This window comes from Protopterus annectens, chromosome 3.part1 (assembly GCF_019279795.1).
Source record: "Protopterus annectens isolate FY-2018-M chromosome 3.part1, PAN1.0, whole genome shotgun sequence".
Taxonomy (NCBI): Eukaryota; Metazoa; Chordata; order Ceratodontiformes; family Protopteridae; genus Protopterus; species Protopterus annectens.
This window is the reverse complement of record NC_056732.1, coordinates 829,265,585-829,278,632: the sequence shown is the minus strand read 5'-3', so window position 1 is coordinate 829,278,632 and position 13,048 is coordinate 829,265,585.

The window sequence follows — 13,048 nt, the reverse complement described above, 5'->3', positions numbered from 1 at the left end:
ATAGGTCCAGTAAGACCACTGATGTTAAGAGACTAGACTACATAGCTTTATTCACAGTGTCAGTAAAAGAAAGTAGGGCTGTGGTAGTACTGTGAGCTGGTCAAAAGCCAGGGTTGGGATGGGGCGAGTAGGTTATTATCAGTAAGGTGGTTAAGTAGTTGAGTTTGTACACATTTTTCTAGTATCATAGATAAAGTTGACAGAATGGAGATTGGACAGTAATTGGATAAATCATTGGTATTACCACTTTTATGAAGTACAGTAATGATGCAGATCTTCCAAAGCTGAAAGACTATTGATTCAGCAATGGATATGTTAACTAATATGCTAACGGGATAGGCTATGGCCTCAGCGGTGAGTTTAAGGTATTCTGAGGGGAGGTTGTCAGCAGAGAGGGCACATGATTTAAATTTAGATAATAGTTTGTGTATTAGAGAGGTAGGTACAGGTTTTAAAGAGAATGTGGGAGCCTCTGGGAGGTTGCTACTGTTAATTATATGAGGAAAGTGATCTGAGATGGGTTTCACTCGATTGGGACTTGTAGTGTTAATTTTAGAGTTTGGGCTGCTGTTTGTAGCAAGTGAGGGTTGTTTTACAAGTTTAAGAATGGTCTCAATAAAGTGTGAGTTAAAAATGTGACCAATATGGTTGTGGGTTCTTATCTGAAAAATGAGAGGGGTTTTGTGGGGTACCTGAATTTAGGATCATGGAGATGGATTTCCAGAACTTTTTAGGGTTATGATTATGGCTAGAGAGTTGTTTTTTTTTTTTTGTCATTTTTGATAAGTTTTTTAGCTTTATTTTGGAGTCATTTATAGATAGTTTCATAAGTTTGGTGTTTGTTCTTGTGCCATTCTTTCAAGTCTAAAACTCAGGAGAGAAGTATGTTTTGGGTTGATTTAATAAGCCATGGAACTTGGTTACATTTTGTCCTTTAGCAGCGAATAGGGGCTAGAGAATTTAGAATATTGAGGAAGACTTTAGTAAAGTAGTTTACAACTTCTTCTAAAGGTAGAACTTTCAGTGGAGTCCAGTTTAGGGCTTTTAATGAGTCTACTAAAGCAGCTTGAGAAACATTTGTTAAGTTTCTGGACATGTGGTAAGAATGGGGATAGGAATATGAGTGTGAGATCTATAGGTGATGGCAGGTGAGTGGTCACTTAAGGTGCCAGGGAGGGTGTTAGTATTAGAGTATTTGTGAGGGTCTGAAACTAAGATCCAATCCAAGATAGATCCTTGTTGTTTTTTAAGCACACAGGTGGGGTGTTTATAAGCTGACTATATCTATATAAGTTAATGCTGTTCTCAGGGGAGTTGGAAGAAATATTTTGCCAGTTAATATTAGTATCACCAAGAATGATAGTTTCTTGTGATATGTTGTGGGTAGTCCAGAATAGAAAATCTTTCAGAGTAGGGATGTTATGGCCAGGGGGATGTATAGAACTGATATGAATGGTTTTGTGGTTTTGTTTATCTTTAGTGATGATAAGAGCAGTTCCCTGTTACTGAAAGAGGGGACAGGTTTGGGATTGGGTGCTATGGTTAAGGAGCTAAGATAGACTAGAGCAACTCCACCTCCTTTCTTTTGTAATATATTATGGTGAAGTATATTATAGCCAGGAAGAAGTATTTCAGTATCTAATATGTGTGGTTTTAACCATTTTCAGTAACAGCTGTGATGTGGGGTGTATGTTGAGAGAGCCAGGATTGAAATTCTGTAATTTTATTACAGATACTACATATATTGATTGTAGTGATAAATGGGTGTCAAGTGTTGGCAGGAAAGTTATAAGTGGGAGAGGGAGTATAAATGACATCAGAGGAGTGGGAAGGGCCAAGGTTAGGAGGTATATCACTGCACTGACATACTATTAATAGATGACTTCTAAGGTGTTTAAGGTAGTAGATTGTAGAGGAAAAGTTGGGTGAATTGCTATAAGATGTACTGATGTTTCTGTAGTTCGAAAGGACTCTGAATTAGTGAAGAATGCAATAATGCAATTGAAAAAAAAGGTGAAATATTGGAGAAGCTAGAGTTATTGGGTTGTAAAATAGCAGTTAGGGTTGGAGTTATTGTAGGTAAACCTAGGTATATGTTAGTGTAAGATGTAGATTTGGTTAGGATCAGAAGAGTAAAGATAAGAGAAAAGAGGAATGGTAGAATGGTATGGAGTCTAATATTTTGTGGGTTTGATATGTTATAATTAAGGAAGAGAAGTATGTTGTAATGAATTCAGTAGAGGGGGACGTAATTGTAAGAGCAGAGGTATAGATGTTGGCATTATTCTATGGGTGTAAGTATGGGAGGGTTATTCTGTGGGAGTGACTATGGGAGGGTTAATTGGGTGAGGTCATTAGTGAGAGTGGTTTAAGGAAATATAAATGTAATGTATATGGTTGTGGGTGGGAATGGGGGTAGGGTAGTGGAGTGAGCCCGAGCAGACTGAGGGCGAACAGAGTGGATTGAGCCAAGAAATGTAAGAATCTGTGAAATGAAAGAATTAGAAATAAAGAGGCCAGGACAGAAGTTTTTGTGCAAGACTACTTTGGCATTATATGGGGAAAAAAAGAGCATCCAAGTAAAACTAAAATAAATTGTTCAGTTCCTGCCTTCTCTTACACCTCTTTCCTCCTCAAAAACACTTTTCTGCATGTATTGTTCACACAATTTACATTTTTTCTATGTAATGTACTCTTACCCTTTTCTAAAGATCACACTTTCTGTTCTTTTATTTCTATTACAATATTCACTACTTCAAGTATGATTGTTTTGTCTCTAATTCTTGACCTAAGAGGTTGTGAGGTTATAGGAGTGCAGTGGGTTACACTGAATGATTCTCACAGCAATGAGTGAAAATACATTATGTATTTGTTCATTCATCTGATCGTAAGAAAACATCTGATGTGTATGCAGTCATACAAGAGACTCTAAGTGATAGTCATATCTGTGTGTGTGGGGGGGGAGTGGACTTTGTACATGTGTATGTGTGTGGGTGTGTGTGTTTATAAATTCCTAGTTTGTGCATCTCAGATTAGCTATGGTGCAAAGGAAAGAACTGATTGTGGTAAATAGAAACATCATATAAGCCATGTTCTTTGAGTATGGACCTTCCTTATATTTTGGAAGGCTGACACTGTATTTATTATTTAGCTGTGAATTATTATGTCCATGGGTTTAATATTACAATTGTAATCATGGATGCATGTTTAATTTATTTAGTTTTTTGTAGGCTAAATTTATGAAGGCTGCAACTGTTTGTCTGGCCCTAACTGCATGTGATTAATGCTGCGAGCAGTTAACCAACTGTTTACTGTAATACAGGGTTTCATTCCCTCAGTCTTCATTTGTCTTCTGTGTGACTGTGATAAAGGTACTTCAGTATTCTCAGTTGGTCATACAAAGTGACATGTATGTCCACTGAGCTGTCCCAAACCATTATAGAATGTATTTTGTCTTTTGAATTATTGCAACATTTGCATAGCTGCTAATTAATGCTTTGCCATATGCTATTTTTCCTATGAATCCTAGCAGATCCCTTGTAGTTTAATGGATTACTAGGTGCATATTCAATATATGTGATTTTCAAAGGATGCTTACTGTTACTCATGCTAATTTTATTTTAAATGTAAGAGTATTTTGTTTTGTTTCGCAAATGCTTGCCAGTCTTTTTTCTGTGAAATTTTAAATCCAAATCTCTGATCAGTGTAAAAGAAGCACAACTTGCTGTTCTTGAAATTAAGTTATAAGATTATTTTTCTCTTTTTACTGAAGCACAAATGTATTTTTTGCCATTCTTCCACCTCACTGTATTGTTAGCTACCAATTTAATTTGTTACACTGTAGCATACTAACGCTTCATTCAAACTATAATCTTTGAGGATAACGACTTTAATTATTCCCTTTGTTCTGCATATTGCAGGATAAGAATTATGGGTAAATTGTTACCATGCATTGTATATTTTATTCTTTTTTTCTTTTTTTTTTTTTTGTGGACGTCTGATATCCTATGTGCTTCAATAATGCTGGTCACCTAAGACTGATGGAAGTACCGTCTTTAAAGTTTGATAGCTATCCCATGCACAGTGGTAGCTCCAGGTTACCTTTTTTTCTGGGGCACAATAGCAGCCAACACTGAACATGGGATATAATGAATTTATATATTATCCCCCAAGATATAAAAACTGAGCTAGGCTAGACAGAACTTACATTTCACAGGAACATGTGCATTTAATTGAAAGTTTTGATATATTTCAGATCATGTGCCAATAATAACTAAATTAAAAATGCAGAGTAATGAAATAAAAATGAGACACAGACACTTTCCCACCTATCTTTTGAAAATAGAAGAATTTGAGGAACAGGTAGTGGAAATTATTCTGGAGTTATTAGGGAAGATAGAAATTTATTCTGAAAATATAGCTATTGAGCAGGATAAAATTAAAGTGGAGTTTAGAAATAGGGTGGAAATGAAAGAAAGAGAGATTATTAAAAAGTAACAATTATTTAGAGGGACTGACAAATGTTAAAGTATTGCAGAATAGGGGTGAATCTCAGAGAACAAGAAGAAGATCAACTGCAGAATGCTAAACAGAAAATAAGGGATTACCTCAATAATAGGCATGAGTTTTGAAAGGCTGCTGTTACGCAACAGTTTTTTGATAATAGCTCCAGAGCACAAAAACTTTTAGCACAACAGACTCAGGCAACAAAAAGTAAAAAGGGTTGTCACCAAACTTAGGGAGCCTATACTAAGGAAGATAAGAGATCCTGTAGAGGTACAATAAATATTTTGAAAATTTTATGAAAGTCTGTATAAAGCAGAGAAATATGGAAATAAAAAAAGGTACAAATGGAAATGCTTATGGAAGAATTAAATATGCTAAGGTTAAAGATAGATGAGAGTCAATTACTCTCAGTTAGGATAGAAGATGAGATAAAAATAGTGACATATAACCAATCCACAGGACAATCACCAGGAATGATAATATTCCTCTGGAAGTTTGAAATCTAGGAGGGATAAATGATAAAGATCTGGAAGGTTTTGTTTAACAGTATTTTTAGAGGAGGGGAAGCACCAACATTCTGGAAGAGAGCAGTGGTGGCTGTAATACATAAAGAGGGTAAAGTTCCATCAAATTCAGCTTCATACAGGGCCATTTCAATTCTGAACCACACTTATAAAGTGTTTATGTCTATAATGGCTAAAAGCAATAGCAAAGGTGATGCCAAAATTGATAGATATGGATCAATGTAGTTTTGTGGAGGGGGGGGCAAACATTTGACAAGAATAAAAGAATATTGATGATCCAGAGGGAAGCAGAATGTAAGAAAACACCACTGTTGCTGGTGGGTCTTGATGCAGAGAAAGCATCTGACAGAGTAATTTGTGAGTTTATGAACAGGGCAAAGGAAGCATTTGTATTCCCTGATAAAATTATAAGCTGCTTAGGACGATATGTGAGGGATCAGAGGTAAAACTTGAAGTTGGTGGGTTCCTCTCTTATAATTTCTATTTGAGTAGAGGAACCAGGCATGGGTGTCCTCTTTCCCCTTTTTCATCTGCATTATATTTAGAACCATTGACAAAGAAAATAAGGGACTCAGAAATTCAAGTCTATAATTGGTATGTTAGTTCAGGAAAAGTTGGCTCATTTTGCAGATGATATAATTTTATACCTGGCAAAACCATAAAAGAACATTAGTGATGTGGGACATTTTAAGGCAGTTACTGCACATATCTTTTCAGGACACAAAATTAATGAATCTAAAACAAAGGCAATAGCTGTAAATTATGTAACCACAAACAAATTGGTTCAATAATATCCATACTTAGGGGGACAAAATAAAATGAAGTACTTAAGAGTATGGATTAAAAATGATTAGGTATGGCAGATTAGGATACTTGGGAAGAGAGTACAAAAAGAGAATGCAAAAACTGCAAAACTGGAAGCTCTGTTATATGGTTATGGATGGCAAGATGCAAGCAGTTAAACTGTTTTTCGTCCCTTTAGATTTATTCACAGGTCAGGCATATGTTTATCAATAAGAGGATAAGTTTCTGTATAACACTTAAAGAGCTGACGGATTTTATCTGGGAGGGGAAGACAGCAAGAGTCAAGTGGGATAAGTTGATCCTCCCAGTAGAACAAGGCAGATTGGGATTACCTGATTTGAATGTGTATTTCAGAGCTACACAGTTAAGGCTGCCATACATAGCACAAGCAGAAAGCTATAATCAACATAGAAAGAGATGATGATGAAACAAGGAGGAAGCTCAAGAAATAAGGAGAGACTGGGATTTTGAATGCATGTCCTTAAGAAGAGGAATAATAACCATACAGAATATTATAGTCATAAAGTAGCAGAAAGTATTCTAAGAACTAGGCTAACATGAGAATGGAGAAAGGAGATTCTGCTGATAAGTATGACTGCAAGTAGGGGTACAGAAAATATGCAAAGGAGCTGAAATTTATCAGAGAAAACTGGCAAAAGAGCCAAGGTATTTGGATCAAATAATTAGAGAACAATAGGTAAGAGAATGAGAAGAGGCAAATAATTTATTTCTGTTGCAGGCTAGAGATTGCCTTCCCTATCAAGGACTGATATCAGAGTATAGCTAATAGAAAGATGTAGGGGGATCCTAAGCAAATGACCAGAAGTGGTAGAGCTTTTAGTTGAATCTAGAACAGAACCTGCTGTTAATCTAGAACAGAACCTGCTGTTGAACAAGGAATAATTAGTACAACATATAAAATATTGAATGATATAAGAATCAATCAGAGGAGGTTAGAAAGGATTGGGAGGAAAGACTGAATAAGCAGTTTCATAAGAAAACAATGGGGGATATATGTATGTCTCCCAAATATGCAACAAAGTCTGGAAGATTTAGGATCTATGCATGAAAGTGTTTGTATAGGTACTTTTATACCCTAAAGTAGACTCCAAAGTAGTTTTTCTCAGGTAGGCAGCAAATGTTGGAGGTGTCATGGGGAAGAAAGAGGTAATTGTTAACATATTTACTGAGAGTGTAATGATTTGTCAGTCTTTAAAGATTTCCTGCAGACTACTCTGTCAGAGATACTGGGTGAGAAAACTGGTGTAACCAAGGAAAAGATTTTTTGATCTATGATACAGATTCAGAATTGCCTAGACATAGTAAGGCCTTGCTGAATCTAATTATGGTGGCTGCCAAAAAGCAATTACTAGAAAATGCAAACCAAAGCCTAAACAAACTACTATAAGTAGTGAATACAGTAACAGAGATAAAACAACTGGCATTGGGATCGTTAGAAAAGGGTAGGAGCAAATGCAATAGAAAAAAAAACAGGAATTGTGGGAACAATACATGTAGAGGAGGAATGAGGTTTAAAAGAAGGAAGGATTTGAAAGAGATGTTTAATGTTTGACTGACAGTGACTTGATAGATTATAAGTGATGTATAATGTTTGCAACTAAAATTATGTCAGTATGCTTTGTGATGTATAATTCTTGCAACTACAACTATGTCAACATTGTTTGCTTTCATTTATATAAATGTATGATTGCCTATGTCATATGCGATAATTTAATAAATATGTTTCTTGTTTTAAAAAAAGTGAGATAGTATTCACGTTGCTAAGGTTGTTATGGAATCTGATATTTCTTAGTCTTAGGTGACAAGCACTTTTGGGCTGCTCCATTCATTTTTTTATTCTTCTGTGTCCGATAAAATTGCATAATTTTATATCACATGTTTATTTTTTTCCTCCTCCCAAATTTTCTTAGCAATGCTAAGTATCCTTCTTGGATGCTTAGTGTGCAGAAGTTCAAATGGAATACATTTAGATGAAGCTTTTGGCACATCTCTGATTGCAAACAGTAAAAACTGGTCCCAGTTTTTACCATCTGCATCAGCAACTTTCCTCAGCATGAAGTTTAGTATTTTATTAGATTTCTATAAGTATTCTCTCTCCACTCTCCAAAATACTAGAGATATGCATACATTCTCAGGTCTCAAACTACCTCCTTACTAACAACCTCCTTTCCAATACTCAGCATGGCTTCTGACCAAACCATAGCACCACCACTGCCTTACTCTCCTTTACTAACACTATCCTTCAGCATAAAAATAATGGCTATCTCTCCTCTGCTACTTTCCTAGACCTATCTAAAGCATTTGACATGGTCCCACACAAACAACTCTCTGTCCTCAATAATCTATCCTCCTCTCAATCAGTCATCATCAACTGGTTTCAGAGATACCTGTCTGACCACCAATAATCCGTTGTATGGCAGAATGACATATCTCCCCAACTACCTGTCTCCATAGGGGTTCCCCAAGGATCCATCCTTGGACCCCTACTCTTCTCTGTTTTCACCAATAATCTAGCCTCTGCCACCAAACACTGCACACTCATACAATACGCAGATGACTCAACCATCATCTGCTCAGCCCAGTCCCTACCCAAACTGCAAAAAGTCACACAGGAAGCATTTTCCTCTGCTGAAACTTGGTTATCCGATGCCCAATTAATACTCAACCCAAACAAAACTAAACTACTCATCTTCCATCTCACCAAACATACTCTAAACAGCTCTCACTTTAACATCACAGAAAAAGTAACGCCACTACATACCCAACTGAACACACCAAATTGCTAGGAGTGGAAATAGACAATAAACTAAAATTTTACATTCACATATCCATGACCATAAAAAAGTCCACAAAAAACTAGGAGCGTTATACAGAAATAACCAACTTCTCACCAAAGCAGCAAAGATTTCAATAGCAAATTCCCACCTTATCTCCCCCCTACTTTATGCCTCTCCAATATATACCAACCTAAGGCAATGAGATCTAAACAAGCTAGAGACCTGCTACAACAAAATCGCCAAATTCACCACAGGGGCATCCTGCCATAGTCACCACTGTCTCTCACTTGCTGAACTGGGCTGGCTTGAACTCCCTCACCTCCTTCAATGGTATCAACTATCACTCGCCCACAAACTAGTAAACCATCCACTAAATGTCCTATCCCTCCAGAATCTACTCCAACCCTATCGCACCACCAGACCACTAAGATCCAGCAACAAAAATCACTTGCAGATCACTAAAGCCAATAACTCTGCTGGTGAAGCACTATTCTCTTGCGCTATAGCCAACTTATGGAACTCCCTCCCACCCACAGTTACCTCCTTACCATCATGCACCCACTTTAAAACTTTACTAAAAGCGCACCTAAAAACATGCTGGCTATGCCCTTGCAACTCCAACTCTAATATCACCCACCCCATCCAACCACTATCTTTCTTTCCACCCCACTAACTACCTTGATTATAGCAAGCTCAGATGCTCATAAGCCTAGTACTAATTATACAGCAGGAACTTCTTATTGTAACATTTGTTAATGTCTGTTATGTACTTCGCAGATAAAGATTCTAGTTGTCTACTGATGTACTATGTTCTTCATCTGTAAATATGTTTGTAATTAATTGCTATGTTAAATTGTTAATCGCTATGTAATCCCAATGTAACTACTGTCTGTTTATTTTAACTATGGAGCTTTTCTTCCCAGGCCTCCACTGAAAATGGACCTGTGTCCAGTCGGACACTCCCGGTCAACAAATGTAAATATATAAATAAATAAATAAAATTCTTTAGTGCTCCATCAGTGTGTGAGTGGCAGACTGATGTCTTCAACTGTCTGATTTTAAAACATTGATAAAGCTGATGTAGTTCCTTTGACATAAATGGAGCACCCTGGTCAGTAATTATCTCCAAGGCATACTCACTCTGGAGAACGACAGTAACAGTTCCCATGCAATAGCCTTAGCATTAGCTTTGCTTGCTGATACTGCTTCTGGAAATTTGGTAGCATATTCCATTATGAGTAGTATATACTGATATTCAATGTTAAATGTAACTGATGACCCCATGGTATCCACAACACTACATTCAAATTGCACTTCTATGATAGACATTAGGCTCAGGGGTCCTTTATACTGGTGCTGTAGTACAGTTTTCTAGCATTTTGAACATGAAACAAAAAATTCAGGCTAGTACTCTAGTTTAACATATCACCAGGGAATCTTCTTACCCATGAATTTGGGCTAGCTTTATTACTAGAAGATTTTGGAACTAATAATTGATGCAGAATATCTTTCCAGTGCTTATTTACTCTACACAAGAGGTCATCTTTTAACACAAAACAGGGGTGCAAAGTAATGGAGACATCCTTTTCACTATCTGCAACTAGATAATTACTTTCCTTTCTCTTGCTCTGTTTAAGTATTATCTTTCTATTGCCCTTTTTAAGGTTATGTGGCCTACTTATAATTCCATTAACTTTGGATCATTGTTTTCAGTAATCATTATTTTCCTAAAACTGTAAGTGCTACATCTTCTATGGCCTTCTCTGCATACAGTAGACCTAAACAAAAAACTCCTTCTGTTTTACTTTTTTGGACTATCAGCATAAACTCACTGAGTGCTGTTTTTTTATTTTTAAGTCACTCTCCCATATTTTCATTTGAATGAATACCAGTGGCCATTGATTACCACTCTTCCACTTACTTTCCCCTTCTTGTATTGCCCTTTCACTGTGAAAGGTATCTCAGAATAAAATTTATCATCAGTTTTGCTTTTTTTTTTTTTGTTATGGTTCCTAAATTCCTGATGCTTAGAGTCCATCATCAATTGTATTGTCTGTTTTATACAAGTAGAAATGGGCTCACAGCACTGCAATCTCTAGTTTATCTTATATCTTGCATCCACTTTGTCCTGGGATTCCTCACTGGAGTGTATTTCTTTTTTTTTTATTTGTTTGTTTCTGTCCTAATACTTCTATGGATATTTACTTCAAAATTTCCTATCACTTAATCTTTATTTATGTGTTTTACAGTTTTGGATTTCTGTCGGTCTGTCATTGGGGGACACCTGATAACTGATAGGATCCATATTACTGCCCAAACACATCCAATTTCTTGCTGTTTATGTAGTTTCTATACCGACTCCCTTCTTGTTTTGATTCTAAATCTCTGTGTGTGTCATTACCTTACAACCCTTTTTTTCTATAGTAAATGGGGCATTTGCTTATCACACGGTGTCTATAGATTCTCACTCCTTCCACAGTTCCCATAATGTGTTAAAATGGTGAAAGTCTTTTTCCAAATATTGCATTAGAGTTAAATCAAAGATTAGAGCAGATAATGCAATGGTTTCCCCAGAACTGCCTGAAGTTCTACATGTGGAAGTGTAAATTACAGACACAAAAACAATGTGTAAAGGGATATCATTTTACAACATGAATTCACATTACCCCCTCTTTTTGGCTGTTATTCATTACAAACATGCACACAAACAATGTATCAGGTGACAGGGCATATTCTTTTTACACCGTGTATTCACATTACCTCCACATTTTGGTTGTTAGTAATTATATGCATGCACACTAAAGGAAATCATGCTTCTAAAATCTAGTAGGGCTTGCACCTCCTTTACTTCTAAAAATACAATACATTTTAATAGAACAGTTGTAACACATTGACACAGGTCAGAGTCAATTATCCTAGCTACTGGAAGAAACTAGTTTAAAGTATGCACTTCCATTTTCATAGCAACATTCTATGCGGTGGTACAGAATATACCAATATGAAAGATAAAAAAGGTGCATCACCACAGGGGAATATTACACAAAGTCTCACTTTGGTTCCTGTACTTTTAAAAAGCTTTTCCAACCCCTTCCTCTCCCTTGGTTCCAAGCACATTTTTTTTTCCAGGATACCAAAGCAAAACTTCTTAAATCCTTGACATACAATAGAATGATTGAATAGAGCACTGTCTTCATTTCTGCTGGCAATGTTGTATGTGTGTTCATATATATGTGTTTCTAAGGCATTCTCAGTCTTGCCAACATAAAATGGTAATGCTATTCTCCCCCTAGTTTAAACAACAATGTGTTTATTTCTCCTGTGTTAAGTACAAAAACTAATAAATTGCAGGTTATTCAACCGTCATTCACAATTACAATGTTGTTTTGTACATATCCATATACATAAATTATGTGTGTGCCTTGTTTGTAACAAGATTGAAGTTTTTATGCACTGTCTCATATACCCAGGTTATTTAAGAGAAAACATGAAAAGAACAGGTTCAATTGATTCATTAACTACAGCCAATGACATTTGTTTTTAGATATTAAATAATGCCATCGTGTTGGTTTGTAATTATTCTGATAAAGTCTCCTTTGGGAGACGAAAGCACTCAGTGTTTTATGGTATGAGATTAAAGTGTTTTTAAACCATTGTGGACCCTCCGTGGTGTTTATTTTTACTATTTTCATATACCAATATGACCCCATCCACCACTTTTGTAAAATATTAAGACATTATTTGCTGTTTTTTGTTTCACATTTCCTGCTGCAGTTTTGATATTGGTAGGAGATAATTAATTTTAACCACCGTGCCATAAACTAATAAACATTAACTAAAGTTATTTGATTATCATGCTTATTGAAGCTACTTTGCAATACCAATATTTTATATTACTAATCAAAGCTCTTTTAAACTTGTATACTGCAAAAATGTGTAACACTTTGCCTTACTGTTGCTATCAGACTCAAGCCACAGCTTTAGAATATACCTTAGGACATGCATCTGCGCACTGGATTATTTACATTAAACACCTAGCTATGAAATATTATTTGCTTGCTCCTTAGGGTTTGCTTGAGCACTAATGTACATGCAGTCTGTCTCACCCATGTCATATCTCTCCTGTGTCCTGAATTAACATGGTTCTTGACCTGTCGGCTTGACTCTAATTCTTTATAGCGGCATAACTCTCAAAAGTCAGTACATAAGATTCCAGGCTATACTACTTGGACATGGCAGTGTCTTTGGGACTGGCAGCCATTTGACCAACATAATAAGCCATTGTTGCAGCTGCATCAAAATTTAGTCAGTTCCCACCTGTGAGTCAGAGATTTCCTAGTAATTCTTCCAATGGCTGCAAAAAACAAATAACCATACCATGAACAAAATAACATAGTATAATAGGAATTGTGTAGCCAC